At 39.5% G+C, this 14,379-nt stretch overlaps 1 protein-coding gene across 2 annotated transcripts in view; it reads right to left on the minus strand.

Moving 5' to 3' along the window:
- RASGEF1A (RasGEF domain family member 1A) overlaps positions 1-5,016 on the minus strand; it is a 144,864-nt gene extending 139,848 nt beyond the window's left edge. For both annotated transcript variants that reach the window (XM_054637126.2, XM_054637123.2), the window contains exon 1: positions 4,322-5,016. The gene's annotated coding sequence lies outside the window, so the exon portion shown is untranslated. The remainder of the gene's footprint in view (positions 1-4,321) is intronic.
- Positions 5,017-14,379: the final 9,363 nt, after the last annotated feature.

Below are 14,379 nucleotides of genomic sequence, written 5' to 3' on the forward strand. Positions count from 1 at the left end.
AAATTACCTTGCATTTATAATAGATTCTGACACTATTTCCATACATATATACTGAGATACACAACACGTTTGTTACATTACTCCTTTTTGTTTCAGTGTGATGAACCCTTCACCAGTGTTGGTGGTCAAAGGTTCAATTCTATTGGACTGAAAATGCTAAAAGAGTGTGATAAAAGTTTGTTGGAAAATGCAAGAATTGAAGGTAAAGAAAGCAATAGCTCTTACACCCAAGTACATTCATCACTAACTCACAGAGTGTTTGAAGGATGCCAGGAGAGAGTATTTCACCCAGAGGGTGGTTGGGCACTGGAACAGGCTCCCCAGGGCAGTGGGCACAGCTCCAAGCCTGGCTGAGTCCAAGAAGTGCTTGAACAACTCTCATGTGGTGTGACCCTTGGGGATGGTGCTCTGCAGGGCCAGGAGTTGGACTCCATCCTGATGGGTCCCTTCCAATTTGGAATATTCTCTTATCTTATAATTCTGAGACTTTTTTACTTAAAGAAAAATGCTCTCCTCAGAAGGTAATGCCTAAACATGAGGGTTGGATGCCAGTTTTGCATCACATGTGTGCCTTACTTTAACCCCAATAAATGTCCTCAGTCTTAGACTGAGATTAGATTTGATATCAGTTGATGAGAGCATGTTACAAGAAGGTTGTGGAAAGCAATATAACAAGTGTGCAAAGTGTTTCCTATTCTAAAAATAGGGCTATATTGAAATAGCATCTTAATTATGATTAATTATGGTGGTGGAGTCAGCATCCCTGGATGTGTTTAAGAAAAGACTGGATGTGGCACTCGGTGCCATGGTTTAGTTGAGGTGTTAGGGCATGGGTTGAACTCAATGATCTTTAAGGTCTCTTCCAACCTAGTCAAATTAAAAAAAAAAACAAAACTTTTCAAAGTGTTACTTGTCAGTGCAGTTGGCTTACCTTACAACAAAGTACTGTGCAGTGGGGAGGAGGTAACCTTAACTCTGTTCAGGGTGCAGGGAATAAATCTACTGCTGCTGGAGCTCCAGTGGCATTAATAGAGAACTATGAAAGTGGCTAAGTATGGTTGTTTCAAAGGAGATGAAACTTAATCCATTTTTGCAGTTGTCTGTGTAGAATGTGCTTTACCAAGCAGTTGGGATGGATTTTTGATACCTTTCTAGAGGTTGTTATCAAGAGCTTGTTCATTCCTAATGTGGAAAACCTTGTTGATTTGTTTAGAGCTCTTCATTTTGGGTGGAGTTTTATGTTCAAATGAAATATACAGCAGTACCAGGCAACTGAAGAACCTTCTATTCAAGCTGATTTTCTGAGGGGAAGAACTTAGCTGAATGTTTTTCTTTTCTAAATGAAATCAGTTATAAGACTGAATCCACCTAACTAACCACAGCAAAACTCCTGCCTCTCCTGAATTCGGTTTCTGGAGGCGAAATGCCAAGAGGGATGTAAAACTCAGAGCAGAGGGAACCCCTGGCCACCCATCAGAGCAGAGGGGATCCCTGGCCACCCATCAATCAGTGCAGCTGCCTGACTCTACTTTCAGCTGTTTGTGGCTGGTTTAATCTTCTAGACTCAAGCAGAGCTCCAGTGTTGACCATGTCTCTGTCTTAGGGATGTTTCTTCCCATTTCCAGGGTACCAGCTCTGCCTCTTATTGCTCCCTGAACATGTTTCACTGACAATGGATTCTTTATTTCGAGTAAAATAGGAAGGACAGGACCTATCAGCATTGTGCTGATTTTCCTTGTGCTGTCCTCCCAGCTCACCAGTAATGAATGACCCAAGAGTCTGATCACAGAGAAATAGCATTGGAAGTGTTTGTTTGTTTATTTTGGTGAAAATATTATGCCAGAAATGAAGCTTCACAGAGAGACCAGTGATAACCCCATGCCACTCATACAAGTCTTGCCACCTGGACCCCAGCCAGACCATTTTTCTGTCAGTGATACTAAATGCCATACGTGTCCTTAATAATTCATCTTGCAACAAAAAGACTCAAGCTAAAGCATGTGTTTCTGCTTTACAAACAGCTCCTTGCACATGTGCTGACTTGGCAGCTGCTTCCTGCACTCTTTGACTTCTGTAATTAGAGCAACTGGCCAGCCCAGCTAATGATATTAAACTGACTGGTCTAGAATGTAATTTATCTCAAGGGTTTAATTTGCTGAGTTCAGGGCAGCGCAATACAAGGTTTGCATGTGTTATGGCTGTAACTTGATTTTTTTAGCTCTTGTTGCTAAGTTACAATAAACTGTTATCACAGTAAATTGTCTGCATTTAAATGGACTAAGATTCCACCTGAAAGGAGCCACCCAGATGAGAATTGATGATATACTGATGTCTCAGAAGAAAGGAAAATAACACAGAAAAGCCAAATTGTGAACAGGGTGATTTTGTATTCCAGACATTAGCCAGACAGGCTCAAAAATAGCTGCTCAGACCCCAGAGACTATGACATATGCTTCACTAGAAAGTGGCTAAGAGCTGGAATACAATAAATAGGTGCTAATTTAAAAATAAATTAGATTAATATTATCAACTTTTAATGGAATCACAATGATTGTTGTCTAAATTGTACTTTAGAATTACTTTTCCTGGAAATAATCTGATACCCTTGCAGTCAGGCACCATACTGAAATGCTAGGAAAAAGAAGTAAATTTTAAAAAAAGTATCAAAGTCTCTGCACTTCTCTAAATGACTAGAAATAATCTTAAAACATAATGTTGGTAAATGCTTTTCACTTTTACAAGTGGAAAATTGTACCATATTCTGATGGAAAATGATGTAGAATCCATGCTGACACGTCAAGATGTTGATGTCCTACCTCTTGCAGAAGCTCTGTTTTAAATTCCTGAAAATTCTCTGAAAGAAGAACCTTTTTCCCCCTAATCTATTTTAAAGAGTGCATGGAGAGGGTAGTAGCTAAGGGGAGTGTTTATGGGCGTCATGTTTGAGTTCATTCCAAAAATATTCATGCTGGGTCAACGGCTTGTGGGTCTCGGTGGTTGCTGGGAAGCTGAGTGGTGTTTTTTTTGTTAATTGCTGGTACCTGTTTGGTCACCTGCAGGGGTGGGATCAATGTGGGACATGTCATCTTCCTTGAGCACAGAGTCCTTTTCATGGCAGTAATGTCAGGGCAGTTTTTTTTAAAAGGGTTTAAAAGTCAACTCTTAATAAACCTATTGCCAGTACACAGAAGGTCTGAACAAATAGAACACGTAGGATATTGCAGAGAAACACCATAATAATGTATAGGAAATACAGATAAATTCAGTTGCAATTGTGACTCTTTCCACAGTACAGAAAACCTGGAAACCAAATCAAATGTCTTCCACTGCAGTTGTACCATTAAAATCCAAAGGTGAGATTCTGGGATTCTGCAATGTGCACTGACTGGTCTGATACTCTTGTTTATAGGTCTAGAAAAATATGATCCTGGGCTAATTTTAAAGGTGTCACCCTCCAAAGAATGCCATTTGCTAAAAAGCATTGGATTGACAGAAATGAAGCTGTAGACATTCAGTGAAAGATTTCCATTAAAATCACAACTAAAAGCTGTCAATCAGCCCCAGCAGAAACCTGCTTAGATAACTCTGCTAGAAATATCGTACCTCCTCGGAAAATGGAAGAATATTTTGCCAGGATTTCAGAATGGGGAGAAACAGCTTCTCCCTTTACTTTGAATTGTTGTGCCAGAGACATTTACTGTCCTTGCAAAAACCCTCCTGCAAGGCTGAATTTTTGATTCACAGCAGAAGCAGCAGAGAGGAATGCAGACAGAATATGTAGTGCAGCACTCACTGCCTGTGTTCCAGCAGACTTGCCCTGGTGCTTTCAGCGAGCACTACTTTTGAAAAGCCCCAAAATGGATCACATCTATCTGAGAAGCCCTCAGAGAGAGGGGCAATGACAGGGAAGCGTTTCTGTGGACTGTGGAATTTCAACTCATTAAAGTGATGAAACAACTGCTGTGGGAATGAATCCTCCCGGAGTCCATGACAGACGCCGGGTACGCTCCATTCCCAGCAGCACAGCACAAAAGCCTCATCGTTCAGCATTATTGAGAAGCCCCTCGTATCCACGGGAGCAGGTGGTAGTGCAGCGGCAAAAGTTGCGTTAAGGGGAGAAAATGCAGTCACTAGGCTGTGTTTTGACCTGCCTCCATCCCCTCGGGGGTGGCTGGGTGGTGCACGCAGGGTTAACACCAGAAAGACACACTGATGGCATGTAATGCCAGGTGTTCAGACACCCACCGAATTAGTGCCAGTGCCGGCTTTCCTACACAGCCTCAGGTGGCCGTAGGGTAAAAAAGACACTTAAATCTCTTACCTTGGTCTAGTCCAGTGTAGCTTTTTGGTTGTTCTCCGTCCACTATCAGCAAAAGAGGAATTAGCGGCAGATTCCAGTGAGTCATCCTAAATGGCAGAGAGGGCTCGCTGCTCGCAGGGGCTGCGGGCTGGCTGTGCCGTGTGACAGCCGCGGGCTGGCCGGGCAGCGAGCGCGTCCCATCCTGCAGCCTGCGGCAGGGGCACGGCACGGCGCGGGGAGCCGGCAGGAGGAGCGGCACGGAGCACGGCCAGGCAGGAATGTACCATGTGCTCCCTTCCCTGCTGCTGCCCGGCCCCGCAACGCGCTGCCCAAAGTTACTTCTTAATTTGTGATGCGCTCTCCGGCTACAGAGCCTCCTCCCTGCTCGTGTCTCCTCTGTAGTCCGCGCTCGCAGGAGCTCCTCGGCATCTCGGCGATTACATGATCCTCTGTCTCCTTTGGAGGCTGCTCTGTGCAGAATATGCTCTGCCTGTGGCTGTGTGAAAAGCAGCACTCGGCTCCTTGCAGCAATTTTATAGGCTGTGTATCTGGGAGTGGGAAACCAAGGGCAAGGGCGGTAATTCTGGCATCAGAGAGAGAAAAATAGGGAAAGATGTTTGGAGGCACAATTTTGTCGGGGACAGAAACATTTCTTGGTTACTCCCAACACAACAAGGTTGGGATAATTTCTGAGTCTCTGGTTTATCATCTCAGGTTTCTGCAGATCAGAGATTGGTGCTACAGACAGAACCCCTCCTGGGGATTCCCAAAATAATTTTCAGGAGGAAAAGTGAAGCTGTTAGAGTGGGTTGCTTGCACTAAATGGCAAAGATTTCTCTGGGCAAACACAGCTAGTTTCTAATTACTGTAAGTCTCCAAAGTATGGCTTAATCATTTCATTACACTCACACCCCTTGAATGCATAAGTTTGTTTATACAAATATTTTCTTAGGAAGCTAATAGAGGACAGCTTCACAGAACTTGGTGAGGGCTGTAAATACTTTGGTGTCACTAGAAAAGTGGAAGAAATGTTTTGGTTTTCACTGTTGGCTAACTGATTGCTAAATCTGGAAGGCTTTTGTGGGCTTTTGAATGGCCTTTATTCAATTATTTGTACTACTATCTTTGTGTCAAGCTATGCTCAGATGCTCTGAATATTTGCCGAGTTTATCTGTGTCTAAAAAGGGTCGTGGTGTTTCATATTTTATATTCCTGCAATATGACTGTGTGTGGATGATTTTAATCCTGATGAATTGGCACAAAATTCCCCAAGAAAACTAGGAAAAGAATTACAGCAAAAGGTGAAAGAGCTGAGATAGGTATACACTCTTGATTAGAAAACTGAATGAAGGATAGTACAAATGATTGTACCACTTAAATATCCATTAGGTGTTGTGCCTGTGTTTCCTTCTGCAGAGTGCAAAATTATTGGTTTTTTTTTATTCTGGTCTTATTGGATAAGGATGGTCCTGTGAGAGTGAGATATGAGTTCTTCAGATTTTTTTTTCATTTTATTTAATTATATATATACTTCTGACTGTGCTAAAGGTATACTAGGGATTTTCTGGACTCTAATTCATAATGAAGCAGAACTGCAGCCCATATCCAAGAGCTTAGGAAATGTTTCCTTAGTCTGATTGCAGGCAAAATCATACTTCGGGGTTTTTTCCCCTGAAAATTTGAAACAATGTGGCAACCTTCTTTTAACCCCATTAATTCCCACATCTTACTCTGCATGGTGGCATGAATAGTAAATACCTGTGAGCCATGTGCTGCTGTAGAGTATAAGGAGATTTCTCCTGCAGCCTGTGAGTGAACAGCATGAAGTATATCCATAAGAGAATTTAATCTGAACTCTCTGTGGCCCTACAGAGAGAGAAATAATCTTTGGTACTGCTGGGCAGTGGCCATGGAGAAGGGCATCATTCTGGATAATCAGCTGTGTTTAGGATGTCTATCCAGGGTTCATTCAGGTCTCTTAGAAGTCAACCAGAATTGAAAGTGTATTCAAGATGCAATAGACTTCAAGTGGAAAATGGTTGGGTAGGAGAAGAAAAAGATTTTGTGCCATGGAGGACACCTGCTGTAACAAATGGTATGCTTCAGCCACTCTTTGTGGTTCTGGAATTGTCCCTTAAGGTCCTGCACCACTGGGAATATTCAGTGGAGAGAGGGCAGGGACAGGTATCAATGGCAGAGGATATAATCAAATTTTAAAACTCATTTCTCTGAGGTGGCAGATGGCAGTGGCTGAAGCTGGGTGTCCTGCATGGCAGGATAGGAGTGAATAGAGCAACTAAAGTGACTGTGACTGACATTCTTGCACATTCAGAGAACCACAGTCCTGGTAGCTCATTCTTTAGTACAGTTCTTTCTACCTTTCACATTGATAGAAATGTCACTAAATCGCCCACTCATGATCATATCAATAAGACATTAATATTATTATAAAAGTGATCATGAAAAGAGTTTAAAAATATATCTCCCTTATATCTCCCTTATATGCCTTATTAAAAATAGGAAGGACTCCCTTATATCTTTCTATAGCCTTGTCCTTTAAATTCCAATGGGGATGCTTTATTAGTTCTTTGCAAATTCCATTCTCCATTGAAATTTGACCCAATGCAAGAAGTTAGGGAAGAATAGACCCAGTTTGGCTGGGAGGATTGCTGCTATTGTTTTGTCAATGACTGTTTTTGTCAGAGTAAATATGGAGTAAATTCCAATTCCAGTTAAACTTGTAAAGCTACATATTACAGAAGCTGCATGAGTAAAACTCTCTCAGATGTCTATTTATTTAGAAGCTCTAGCTGATGACAGGAGCATTATTTTCTGGAGCAGTTGATTGACAACTTCTTCAGATCAGATAGTGAAGATTTGCATATGCCAGTAGTCCTTAGGTTACTTATTGCCAAAATAATTGGGAGTCTCTGCTGCAGAGTCAAGGAGCAGGTCAAGAATCTAATTGAATTGTAAGGCAGAAGTTGGCAGTGTTGCATACAAAAACTTGCAGTGCAACTGCACTTGCCTGTAGCTGCCACAGAGCCCAGGCTGCCTGAGGAAGCTGTGACATCTCTGTCACTGCAGCACTCAAAACCATCCCAGACAAACACAAGAACACAAGAGGGCATCCAGAAAAAAAAAAAAAAAGTATTTTTACTTAGAATATGGTGACTGTGATTTTCTTTTTTCCCCACATGCTAAATAGTCACAGAATATACAAATGAAATGAGGTCAGAGATGGTCTTTTTCCTTGACTTATCATTGAATGCAACAAAATGGACTTGATGATCTCAAAGGTCTTTTCCAACCTAGTTAATTGTGTGATTCTGTGAAAATCACATCATTGCAGGATCATGCTTTAGATGGGTCAGTTTTATCTGTTGAATGGCTGGGTACCTTCCAAGAAATGGGCAAAGTCTGTGCAAAGCAGTGATTTTCCTGAGTTCTTCTGAAGCAATGTAACCCATGTACTTATTTCTTACCCTCCCATATCCTGCCACATTTCATCCCCTCATACCTATTTTGTTACAAATAAAGAGAGAACAAAGCATTTTTCATTATCATTTTGCCTTTTTCTTTTACAGACCTATGCTTCTGTGCTTAGTCATTGTTAAGCCTCCACACTTAACTCAAAATTTTGCACTTCAGTTTAGGTGCTGAAAATTTTGTTATTTTAAACTCCACTAATTCCAAGCATTCCAAGCAAACTCCAAATTCCAAGCATTAGACCTGCTATATCTTCTCTCTCAAGCATTATTTTGAGGTTAAAGTAATGAAATTTGAGTTATGGAAAGTAAAATAGACTTGAGCGTAACTTTAATCTTGACTGTTAAGGGCAAACCCACTGCAGTGGTGATCTGGTGTGTACAGAAATCAGTGACTTAAAATGTTCAATTCCAGAATGCAAAACCACTACAAAAGTTGTATCTTTTCTTTCTTCAGTTTGCAGCCCAAAATATTACATTTGCTGTTAGAAATGTACTTATATTCAAGAATCTGAACTTACTGTAATGCCAGTGGGTTTTTTTGACTGGCAGTTATGATGTCCATATGTCTGTTATGAAGAAAAATGATGTTTTCAGAACCAATTAAATAAATAGAATGAATGATTACTTTGGCTGAAAAGGTGGCTGCACACAGCTGCCATTAGCTGTGTGTAGATATTTGTGTTTCTATTTACTTTTGAAATGTGAAGAACCACATGGAAGATAGAACACAGGACCATGTTAAAAAAACAAGGACATTTCGTCTGTAGATAAATAAGCTGTAATATTAACTGGGGAGAATGAAGCTGGTGGAAAAGCTGAAAATGGTAATATTTTTTTCCAATTCCATTTTGTGAAAAGATTAAGATTTTTAAAATCACAGTTTAGAGAAAAGGTACTGAATTGGATTGATTTCATTCCTATTCCACAATGCAGCTCAACCTCTGGATTTTGGTTTTGCCTGCACTCTCTGAATGCTCCAGTGCTATGGATTCCTGAGTTTCTGTCATCATCCTATTGCAGCAGTTTAGTATTTTTGTTATTAGGAAGTTTGGGGTTGGTTTCTTTTCCTGATGTCTAACACAATACCTCATCAAAATAGCCCTGACAAAATACATTGATTGTCTCTGTTTGTCCTCAGCATGAGTAAGGGGAGCTGATTAATTCTTTTCTGTTCCTGCAGCAGCTTTTTAAGCAATTGTTGTGTCTGCCCACATCTCAGCTTATGAGGTGGGAAACCCATCTCCAAACCATTTGCCTCTCACTCTGTCTCACATGAGAGGACACTTTGGAAAACAGAGGGATGCTCCTTCCTACGGAGTGCTCAAGTGAACTTAATTCTTCAGTGCTGTACCAGTGACTCAATCTCCCTGCTCAGCAAGGAGATGATCTCAGGTTTCTAAAGCAATAGCCTTGACATATAATGTGCACTACCTGATTTTACAAGGATGGTGAGCCCTTGACAACAGATTTTATGAAGTGTTTTTAATACTGTAGCTTAGTTCGGTTGAAGTTTCCATTGTGAAGCAGTATTTTGGTGTCTGAAGCATTCCTGAAAAAGATCCCTTTGGTTCAGTTGTTTTTAAAGACCTGAGCCTTAATTTTAGTTTTTCTTTCTCTATTTAATTGGGACCAAAAAAAAATTTGGCCACTGGTGTTTTAGAAGACTAATTAATATGTGGTTATAAAACCAAAACTCTCAACATTTACCTGGAACTGAGAAAAATGCAAATCTCTAAGGCTGAAAATTCTTTAACAATTTTTTTTAACTGAAAAATTGACAGTCCACTCAAATGCTAGGCTAGCAGTTCTTTCTTCCCCTTTTCTTCACACCAGAAATGTGTCCAGTTTGGAAATAGTTGAAATAGTTCATCTAGATGAATGAAAATTTGCTTCAGCTGAATGATGGATTCAGATGCAGCTAGTATTTGGAGTTAAGACCCTTCCTGGAAACTGACTTTAAATTTATATCTTAAATTGAATGACAAAGAGTCCATCCTTGACTGAGAGGAGTTGGGAAGTCTGCCATGTCAGTTGTTGTTCCAGAATACTAAAAGGTTTCATTTCAGATTGCCATAAAACCCAAATAAATCTTAAGTTTAAAATAACCCCAAAAGCCCAAGGAGTCTGCTGTCAGGGGAACAGATATTTCAATAAGGAGTATTTATGTGGGTTCAGGGATAAATTGGATGCCTTTTCTCCGCAGTACACTTTGGCTTTGCTCTTATCAGAGGCTGGCATGAGTGATTGTCTGCTGTTTATTCAAAAGCATTAGAAGAGCCCTGTGGCGAGTGCACTCCTACTGATGAATGCTCAGACTGATATTTGGGTAGTGCTGACTGTTCCAGAAACTTGAGGGAGCTCAAACTGTGTGCCCAAAATGGGAAAGTGTACCTCTGATTTCCCTTTTTTGTAATGGTGATATACACGAGGACCTGTCTCTCAAAATCTTGGTGTTCTCCCGAAAACACTGTGGAAGCATCTCTCTCAACCCCACACTAGCCATTTTCACCTGGAATCATTTTTGATTCATGCAGTGTGGGATCAGATTCAGAAGGAATTAAAATGTCAGTGTTTTGTTTTGTTAATGAAATCGGTTAATTTCTGTTAGAGGAATATAATTGTATATTAGAATTAGTTGTTCCGAGCCCAGAAATTCTGAGGAGTTGGTATCTGCTGTTAGCAAAACATTTCCATACCTTTACCCCTGAAAGGGTAGTTAGTAATATGTTGTTTGCTATCTCCCTGACAAGTAAAGCTCAGAAAATGCAGCTTGCTTCACTGAGCTGGGATTTGCTGCTGCAGAGTTGTCCTTGGTGCTGGCCAGTTTGCTTTTGTAGGGGAAGGTATTAACATAGAATTGCCAAGCACAGTGGCTATTTTGGGCTCCAGAGGTAATGAGAGGTTAAAAGGTGTGAAGAAGGGTTCCAGCTACCTGGTTTGATAGCCCATGCATCCTGGAAATTTAATTACATATTAACGGCTGCTTTCCGTGCTAATAATGCTGGGAAATGGCCTGTGAGGGAGATGCTCTCAATTAGCCCTTGCATTAACTTTTGTCATTAAAGTGTGTCAGTATTGATGCTTTTAATTGCATGAGACTTGAGGAGAGCTGGAGCAATCACACAGGGATGCCTGCTTTGGCTGAAGTCTGGCCTCCCAGGTCACAGCAATACAGAACAACTGGGTTTGGTTTAAAAAAAACATCCAGAAATAGGGTAACCAGCTGAAAGAGATATTCTATTTTTACAACACTAGCAGTGGTTAGAGCTTGCTGTTATTTCTAAGTAAACCCACCCTTTGTTATGACTTAGCTGTGACTTTGTTTTAAAATCCTGGTGAAGTTCACATTGGTTTTCTTGTCTGCCCTTCATTTACTTTCTGTTGACACTCTCTTTCTGCCCCCTCCTCCATCCCTCCCAGTGGCTCAGCCTTTTAAAGATTCCCTCCCTTCCTGTTGGATACATTAGGCATCATAGTGACAGCATAGTCCAGTCACCATGGCATCAGGCTCCTTTTCAATGCAAGTGAAATTTCTGGGGAAATTTCATGTGCCAGATGATTCTGGCTTTACCTGCTTAAAATCTGATTTTTGAACAGGAAGCACAGGACTGAGAAAGATCTGCTTGGAGTATGGGATATCTTATAATTGGTTTAATGTGTTCATTAAAGGAATGAATTTTTTCCAAGCTTACTGAATAGATGTATTGAAGTCATAATGACAGAAGGGTTTTTGGTTTTAGGGTAAAATACCATTTTGAAATAATTCACCCTTTCAAATTATAGATTTACTCCTAAATCCATCTGCTTTCCCCTGAAGATTACGTATTATTGAAGCCAGACTTCAGCCAGTCAGTTTTTTATCACTTTTATTAAGTTGGTTAAGTGTGTGATATTTTTCTCTTCTCTAGTCCTGCTGGAGACCTGCAGAACAGGTTAGTTAATGTTATTTGCAAACCTTGTTTATGCATTTATAATTTCATACGTTAGTTCCTTTGCAATCTTGGCCAGGGGTCATCCAGGACTGTTACCCTCATGCTTCTTTTTTAAATTTTGCTTCCACCTCCATGTGGATGCATCCATTTTGCTTCCACCTCCATGGATGGCTCCATTTCAGTACACAGATGCTCCAGTTGCTGTTTCACCAGTCATCCATAGAAAAAAGGCAAAGGATTTATTTAACTTTTCCTGGTCATCTTCCAAATGTGTGACTACTGATATTTGTTTCAGTATAATTTCCAGACTTCTTCTAGCTTGACTTTCAACAATTATTATCTTTCCTATTGCAATTTTAAAAATATGTGGTATTTGTCTCTACATTTTTGACATCCAAAGGGTACCATTGCTCCTTTTTTTTCCAAACCAACTTGCTATTACTCCATCTAAAAATATTTTCCAGCTTAAGACTGCTTTTCTTCAAAGCCAGTCTAACAATAAAGGAAAGGCATTTGTCAATTTCAAAATAAATAAATATCTGGGTTTGCTTTGTTAATTTTTACCCCTCCTTCTGCTCTCTTTTTCATTTCATTTCCACCTGGAAAATGATTCTTCTAGAACACAAATCTTCGTTCTTTTTGTGCCTCTAGTTATAATACAGAGATATCTAGGTGCTTATATTCTGTCCTGATGATATGTAAAGCTGTCTCAGTTTTCCTCCAGAAGCACCTCTATGTAATCATTCCCCAAGGGCCTATTCTATAAATTGACTCTGGTTTATCCACAGTGTGGTTTTAGGAGTAGAAATGTTCCCTCATTCTTAATATTTTTATAAATCAAATTATATTTGTCATCTTTTACATAATTTTTTTTTGTATTGATATTTATGTCAAAATAATTTCATATTTTATTCATTGCAAATTCACTGGTTTGTTTCTAAGCTTGAATAAGCTTGTATGTAAGGAGAAAACTTCCTTGCACATGCTCCTAAAATATCTTTCAAGAACAGATTAATGAACTATCTAATTAGAATAGTTAACTTTCTTCTAAGTTTTATTTATATGGTAGTAAATCCTATCTGAGACTAATAAATAGGAAAAAAACTTCTTCAGGGAAGTTCACTTGCAAACGTAAACTGAGTTCTGTGAACTGAAAAGCCGTAAGGTTCATAGAAGGTTCATTTTTATGGAGTTATTAATCAAAGCAAAACGACTACTCTGCAATGCACATGATGGGTCTGCTAGACTAGGTGTGTGTCTAAGTTATAATATGACTTTTTAAAAGGGAAAACTGTGTTTTCTCTTTTTTCCCCTTGCACATGAACATACATGAACACACACAAATCTTTTCAGAAAAGTGCTCAGCCTAGAAAATCACAGTCAAGCTGATTAGAGTTTGGTAAAGGTGAAAATTAGTCTTATAATGGGGAATTTGGAAGAAAGCTTTATTCTATCTTTCTAATATTTTGTCCTCTAAAATGTACTATAATAGTCAGTGACCCTATTAAAAATATGAGTAATAGCAAAAATTGATAATAGTTCATGCAATTAACTCTAAACCAAGTGCAGTGCATCTATTTTTGCTGTGAATTGGGAAATCTTGTTGAAAGGTCTCATGCTTAACTGTTACATATATTGGTCAGAAATGGTTTGTAGAATATAATTCTATATAATGGCAGAAATGGAGAGAGGTGTAAAGAGGGTGACAGCTGGATTGATGGTGACATTTCTGAGTGTGCTGTTTCTTAGCCTTGCCCAATTATGACATTTGATGCCATTTTTAATTTTCCCAAATTTGACCCAGAAGACATGGTAGTGTGAGCCTTTCCAACCTCATCAAGACCAGACTTGTACATATGTTAGACAAGCCATGGCTGTTTCTTTCAGTTACCTAATTGAATGGTGAGAGATTTTTAAGTGCAACTGTATTCCTGTCATGCATATTTGAGAGCTAGAGAGAAATATTTTCCCCTGGCTGCTGAGTAAGTTTGCATCTAGTTTTTTTTCAATGCAGAAGTGCAATCACTATTTTATTAAGTATGGTAAGATTTTAAAGTTTAAAAAGAAATAATCTGGGTAATTTCCCTAAAAGGAGAAACCTGAAGAGTTTTGTCAGATCATGTGCTAATTTTGATATCAGCAGAACTTGAAATCTGAACGTCCATGCTTAGGATGTTGTTGATAAAATTTTTAAAGTACATCTTTTCATTGGTATTGATATAGCAGTTAAAAATGAACAAAGCAGTTATCAACTTTTCTCAGGTGTGGCATCCAGCAGTTTGAATTCTGTCTGGTCCTTGTCCTTCATACCCTGAGGTGATCATGCAAATACAGATCAGAAGAATAAACTATAAAATTAAATGCTGATAACTTACATAAGCCTCTGTGTTTTAGAAGTTTAACCCAAACATCTGTCTGCTATTTCTGCATGCAACAACATTGTATTCTCTTTCCAAAATAGTTCAAGTAGTGGAAAAATAATCATAATATTAATGTTAAGTAGAGCTATTCTTACATCCAAGGCTTGCAGTGGAGCAAATATTTCCCATTTCCTCTTATTATTCTGGTCAGAGAGAAGCAATAACTAAAACTGAGTAACTCTGGACTTCCATCCAGCTTTGGGAACTACTTGAGGAGTCCTTCTGTCTGGCCAGGC

The sequence above is a fragment of the Agelaius phoeniceus genome, chromosome 9 (assembly GCF_051311805.1).
Source record: "Agelaius phoeniceus isolate bAgePho1 chromosome 9, bAgePho1.hap1, whole genome shotgun sequence".
NCBI classification, from domain to species: Eukaryota; Metazoa; Chordata; class Aves; order Passeriformes; family Icteridae; genus Agelaius; species Agelaius phoeniceus.